The sequence below is a fragment of the Vicugna pacos genome, chromosome 11 (assembly GCF_048564905.1).
Source record: "Vicugna pacos chromosome 11, VicPac4, whole genome shotgun sequence".
NCBI lineage: Eukaryota > Metazoa > Chordata > Mammalia > Artiodactyla > Camelidae > Vicugna > Vicugna pacos.
In genome coordinates this window covers 90602936-90609843 of record NC_132997.1, presented here as the reverse complement: position 1 = coordinate 90609843, position 6908 = coordinate 90602936, and the positions used below count along the sequence as shown (strand labels likewise).

Here is a 6908-nt window from a genome sequence, read left to right as displayed (position 1 = left end):
GTGAAATCTGGTGTTTGTTAAGGCTTTGGAGTACTTATAACTATATTCTCCCTCTGGCCTTTGCATGTTTATATGCACTAAACAATGAGTATTCTTTGATGGAACGTATGTAGAGACAGTCCAGATAGTTCTTAAACAGGCCAGCAATATTTCCTTCCTACCCCACATCTCAGTTCCCTCTTGGTGCTCTCTTTTCTCATTTTGGTTACACCTCCACCATCAGCATTTGTTATGGACAGGATGTTTATGTACCCCTAAAATTCATATTTTGAAATCCTAACCGCCAGGTGGCTGTATTTAAAGATGGGGCCTTTAAGGAATTGATTAAGGTTAAATGAGGTCATAAGGGTAGGGCCCTGATCCAATAGGATTAGTATCCTCTTAAGAAAAAACACCAGATAGCCCTTTCGCTCTCTCTCTCCCTCTTCTTACACAAGTGCACAGCAATATGGCTGCTGCCTACAAGCCTAGAGGCCACAGAATGAAACCTGCAGACTAAGATGGCAATTAAGAGGCTCAATGTAATAGCCGCAATAGCATTTTCATACACATCCTTTCTTTAACTGCTTAATTTTGTGCAGATTTGGATTCAGGGAAAACACCATTGAGATGCTGGACACACTTGGTCAGGAGAGTTTCATACAGATCCTTAAATCACTCAGCCCTGCTTCTATTCTAGAATCAGAGAATGTGAGTGTGACAAAGGACCTCAGTGACCTAACCCTGTCAACCTAACCCTGGTTTTGCTCTGATTCTGGGGTTATAGAAAACTGCTCCATACACTGGACACACCTCCTGGGAGACAGATGAGGGTGAAGTGGTGGATAGTTAAGTAATACACTTAAACATCTGTTTATACTAAATCATGATGTATTATTGAGTGCAATACACATTTTTAGAATGCATCAAAGAAAGGCATTATTGATAAAACTGACAATAATAACAAATAGCTGAAAGATTGAAAATTACCGTGGGACAGACAACGCCTTAAAGAGTTTATGTATATTTTGTTAAATAATTGTGGAAAATAGGGATGTATTCTTATTATTACAAAACGCTATTTCAGAAAACGGAAGCATTTCTAAAATAGCCCTCCTCTCATCACGGTCATATTATTCTGTTTCATTTTCCTCATAGAGATTTTATTTTTTTTCCTTGCTTATTCTTTATGTTCCCTGAAGCCCCTTTTCAGAGCCTAAACCAGTGGCTGCTACGGAAAAGGAACTCAATGAGCTTTTGGCGAAGGCCACACAGCTGGTCACTGAAGTAGATGCCACCCACCATCACCAGATGGTAAGCACCCCGAGAGCAGGAGACCGGACCATTTTGTTTCAAACAGAGGCTGGCAGGGTGCATACTCCATAAATATGTCCAGAAAGAAAGAAGGAAAAAAAAAAAAAAGTAAGGAAGGGGACGAGGGGGAAAGGATGGATGAATGGAAGGGTTCCCAGAAGGGTCTAGAGAGCTTCTGCAAGGATTCTCCCTCCTTGGGGGAATGAACTCAGTTCAAGGTCTAAGTGAGCACTTTCCTCAACAGGGGCACCGGAGTGCGACAGGGGATGGAGAAAGAACAAAGTCTTAAAACACGTCTAGAAGAAAGGGGGAAACAGTGAAAGAAAAGCAGGAAGAAAAGAAGTAGAGACGAATCACCCCCTTCAAATCAATTTGAAAACACAGCTAAGCGCGGCCGGTTGCCATGGCGACCACAGGCCAGAACGGCCCCAGCCTATTGGCTGAGATGCCGGAGCCAATGAGAAAGCGCGATGTTGGCGGGTCTTAAGATGGCTGCCGAGCGGCCGGCTCCCGATGGGTGAGTAGGGCTGGTTGCGGGGCTGCTTCCTGGCCGGCTCTGGCTCAGGCGTGACAGAGCTGGGAAGGCCGGGTGCGGGGAGCGAGGGAGCCGGCGTGGGCGGCCTCACAGCCTCTCGGCCGAGCCCGCAGAGCCTTCGGTCGGGCCCGCGGGAGCGTCGGCGGAGCTGGCGTCCTCTTTGCTCGGACAGGGCGTCGGAGAGCCTTCCCCAGCCTCTTGGTGGGCGAGGGGTTCTCCGTCCCACCCCAGCCAGACTGAGAGGGGTTGAGGAGACTTTCGAACCGGGAAACAGACTCCTGTTTACAGTTGCTGTACCCGGAAAAGAGCTGCAGTTGATGGGAGTGTCAGCAAACTCGACATCCTGCATCAGAATCTGCGGCGCTTAGTTCCGTGCCGGGAGGGGATTCTTCCCGTTTGGGGATCGGAGTGTGACCCTGCTTCCAGAGAGCCTGCGGAGTGCCGGGTTGTGCAGCCAAGCAGGAAAAGGTGTACCTTTCTAGAGCCACGCTCCTGCAGTCTTGAACCCTGTAAGTATTCTCACCGCGGCATACTATTGAAAATGAGCCTCCAAATGTTATTGGTTACCTGTGACGCTTTCCATGCAGGGTCTTGAGTCTGGGGAAGTGTTTTCTAGCGCTTGACTAAACGGAACACTCTCTTTAATTAAAACACATGCATACGTGCAAAATCCTGCCAAATTGCTGATTTATGTGGGTAATCAGATTGGTAACTTAAATCCGAAGTCAGGCCTGTGATTTAGTTGTCCTTTCTCTACCTTTTTGAGAAAAGGGAACACATTTATTTTATAAAAGTGAATAGGACATTTACACTAATGTTGATGATAACAAACTTAAAAGTATTTAAATTAAATAACTAATTCCCAGCCACAGAAACTGATTATTGTGTGAATTATTTAACACGGTCTTCAGATTGATGGATGGTGGTTTATGATTGTCATACAAGTAAGATTAAATTCAGGTCAGACAAGGTTCAGATTTCTGTGATTATTTCTAACTGAATACAAAATTTAGGAAGTCAGACAGCTTCATTTAGTAAAAATGGAATCGAAATTCTGGAATATTAGAGGCAGGGGACATTTACCCGCTAAACTGCTCAGATTAGGTTTTGGATGTAAACAGTTGCCTGGACTTCTAGAAAATGTGACATTATTACCTAAGTATAAATACCCGAGTACCTCTGAAAGTGAGTTTAATGTATGCAATTTAGTATAGTATTTTACATAGCTTTCTGCCCTTAAAAAAAAAAAAGAGAAAAAATTCTTCTGAGTCAAATTTTAAACAGAATTGCAGGCTGGAGACATTCTTCAGACCCACTATCAAATCTTTGTCTCCAAGAATATATTAATACTTAAACTCTGCCCTCCAAAAGTTATAATTTGAAGCTATAGAGTTCTGTTTTTGTAATTTAAGTGGCTCACAGTGCATTAGGTGAGTCAATTCCCTCATCTGTAAAGGGAGTTTAGATAATAATGCCTAGTGGAAGGGTGGTTTGAGGATTAAGGGTAAAACAGTGCCTGTCACGTTGTATGTCACATACAGCTATGACCCGCTTTGTTTTTCTTTCTGGTTTTGCTTTTTTCTGTCATAATTGGAATTTCCTTCCCTTTCTCCAGAGCATCTTTTAGGTGTCCTCTCTGAAGTGCAGTCTTGCTGAAAACTAGCAATCATGGCTGTGGTGGCGAGGTTAGGAGAGAAACTTTATCTTCTGGGGTATTGGGGTTTAATCAGTATTGTGTCTGAGAAGGTGGAGTGTTACAGCAGAGAATGAGGTGATTCTGGGCATTTGAGCACATATAATATTGAGATCCATAAAGAAACATTTTAGAGCCGCAAGACATCTCAGCGATATGGTCAAACCCTTCATGTTATAGCGTAAGATTGATGCAGTGGTTTACCCACAATTAGGTTGTTCAGGACTAGAAACCTCTTTTGACTTTCAAAACAGTGTTTTTTTTGTTTGTTTGTTTGTTTTCCTACTATACCGTCTGGTTCCCAATCCTTCCACAACCTAGAACCCCTTTTATTATAATTTGATACCTTCATGGATGCTGTATTTTGAAAGATTGTGTCTACTAAACTATATTCATTAGTTTTTGTTTTTGTTTTTGAATGAAAATCAAGTCTATAGCAACCAGTTAGAGCCTCTGATGAATGACTGTGTGGTGAAGAATAATGTTTCATTGATTTAAGTCTCCTGACTTAAAGGTGGACGGTATTGTTTGAGGGCAAATAAAATATATTGGGCTTTTTGAATATTGAAATTAGCATAGAGATCTCCATTACTGTCCTCATAAAACTTTTGAAAACCCTTAGATGAGAGACTGCTGAGCTGTGTCATGTTCTAGATGCCTTGCCCAGGTGTGCTGAGTGGTGACTGTGTGTGGTTTCCAAGGGCAGAAAACAACCCAGCCACTCAGACTGAAATGATACAGAAATATTTTTTGTTCATTGTAAATTGTATCAGCCCTGTACTAAAGAAGTGCTCTGTGTAGTATACACAGAATTTTATTTTGTAGAATAATAGTGGAATGGAAAAAAAACTTCACTCCAGAGGCAGAGAGTATATGAAATGAAGAAGCTGACATTCAAAACCATAGAGAAAAAAGAGTTTCTGAATTACGCTTTCTTCGGGGCTAAAATGATTAAATTAAAAATTTGACTTATAGGCTAAAGACATGAAAGCTTACGTATTAATACGTACTGTAGACTTGGCTATAATCTACACTAAAAACTTAAGTTTCTTGTTCTCAGGTATATCACGTCTCTTGAGAGTTGCTGAGTAATTTTTGCATTTGAAGGGTAATTTGGAGCGATCTGCTTTAAAATGAATACACTCTGAAAAGCAAAGAATTAGAGACATTTCAAAGAACTAGAGAATCATAATCCAGAGCAACCAAAACAGAAGTAACAGGAGGCCTAACATAGGACCAGTTGGTACCGTTACAGTTGGAAATGCACGAAGGACATGTACATGCTGTGAACAGAAAGGCAGTGTTGTCAAATGTAAGCCCAAAGCAAGTCACAGGGCAGCCACTGCATAGTGGCTTATAGGTGATTTATAGGGGAGCTGCTGCTCAGGTGGGCAGGTTCACTTTGCAGGGTCCTCAGTGGCCACCAAATTGCCCTAGTATTTGTGTGTGTGTGTGTGTGCGTGTGCATATGTTATGGTCACAGGAGACTGGCATATCACTTTAAAGATGTTTAGGAATTAAGTTCAGAAACACACCTGATTTCAACTTTGCCTTGTTTTATAGATTTGGACAGAGTCCACTTTTTAAAAGTTGTTTTAGTTTTTTTCTCCCTGTGGGTGCACACAAGAAATGATCATACCATCCAGTGACATCCTGAGGATAGCTCTTAATGCCACATCAGCAAGAACTAAAAATAGATAATTTTGAGAGGCACATCCCCTTTGAGCACCCACAGCTGAAGTCTAGGCTGAATGGTACTTGGCTGCTAATGGACAGACGCTTGCCGTTTGTGTAACATGTTGGTTCTATGAGGTTAGGTATTTTTGCCTGTTGTGTATACTGCTGTATGTCTTGAAGAGGGCCAGGCACATAGGGGGCATGTCAAAGATGCAATGGACAGGGGAAAGAAACAGTGGGTTCAAACATAGAACCCCAATTATGCTAAGAAAGCTAACTCTGAAATTTGTTACTGTCCCTAAGTCCTGAAATGGAGGGTGAGCCTAAGGTGTGTTATATGCCAGTGGCAGAGTCATGATGAAACTTATTATCACTCCCCCCACCCCCGCTTCTTAGAACAGTATTTTTTAACTAGCTCAACATCTGTCTTTCAATATTGGCATATTTTATACGATGTCCTTTGGGCTCGCAGAGTATCGCGAGATTACCTCCATTCTTACTTTTTTAAATCCTCAGGCCAGATTTAGGGATGTGTCCAGGTTTTATGGGGCTTGGAGTTTATGTAATTTGAAAGAAAGAAATACAGATTCTAAATAGACAATTAGGTATAGCACTTTGAAAGGACCTGTGCAAAAAAAAGCCTTGAAGCTTAGATTCCATTATCTTTCTGGTAATTTGCTTCTGATTTTATTGCTCCATTCAGAAACAACCAACATTTTTATAGAAACTTCATGTCAGACTGTGGAAATCGGGGAAGTAAATGATTTATATCAGTTGCTAAGTGAATGCACCTCAAATGTTAGAAACCTCAAAACGACCTTTTGAATGCTGCCACCCATAATAGAAGTGATAAAAATGCAGTACGTGGCTGCAGAAATAATAGGCAAGAAGAACTTGGTGTTGATTGGGTCTCCAGAACCTCCTAGACACTGTTGAGTGTTTCGGTGGCTTATCTCATTGCATCCTCAGAATAACCCTGTGTGCAGTGTAGTTATCCCAGTATTACAGATGAAAATACTGAGGGTCAGAGGTGCTAAAATGATTCCCTCATAGCACTAGAATACAGTGGAGTCAGAATTACAATTGGAGCAGTTAGATGTCAGAGCCCTTCCTCTTAAAAAGGCAAGAGAGTGTTTTGGTGAGGATGTTTCAGAGAGCTAGCAGCCGATAAGCTGGACCAAAACTGCGAAGAGTAAGCGCCAGTTTCTTCTGACCTGGGAGGAGGGTCTTAAAAGTTGTCAGGAGTCTTTTTCAGAGTGATGCGGAATCCGGCGGAGACAATGCCGGTGGCTTTCTTACTAGGTTAACACAATAGGGGGCAGAAAACTCAGCAAGAAAGATTTGCATCCTTCCATTTTATTCCTTCAAGTTGGTAGTAAATCATGCGCAGTACAACCAACTTCTCTATCCTAGGCATCTTTTGAATCATAATTACAACCTCAATTTTTAAGTCATTTTTATTAGACTCAACAATAGTTAATGGTTCTCCCTACCAGTGGGCTGTATAACTAACAATAAAAATTATCCTGAACTTTAACTTGTTTCCCAAATACAATATTGTTATATTAAAAAGCTGTACATTTAAATTAAATTGTTAGGATTACACTGCATTTAGTATTATGTTAGCAAGCAGTATAGAATGTAAAACTAGAACATCCTTTTTATCACGATACTTTTCTCAAACTGCTTGCACAGCTTAAAAATTTTCTT

The 6908-nt window shown here is 41.3% G+C and overlaps 1 protein-coding gene across 2 annotated transcripts in view; it reads left to right on the top strand.

Annotated features, from left to right (window-relative positions):
* The first annotated feature begins 1197 nt into the window (after positions 1-1197).
* The window catches only part of FAM204A (family with sequence similarity 204 member A), a 29745-nt gene continuing 24034 nt past the window's right edge, over positions 1198-6908 (top strand). Inside the window, exons 1-3 of one of the 2 annotated variants that reach the window (XM_015235898.3) lie at positions 1200-1293; positions 1538-1810; positions 2117-2337. The gene's annotated coding sequence lies outside the window, so the exon portion shown is untranslated. Of the gene's footprint in view, positions 1294-1537; positions 2338-6908 lie in introns of both variants that reach the window. The other variant, XM_072971970.1, reaches the window with a different exon arrangement.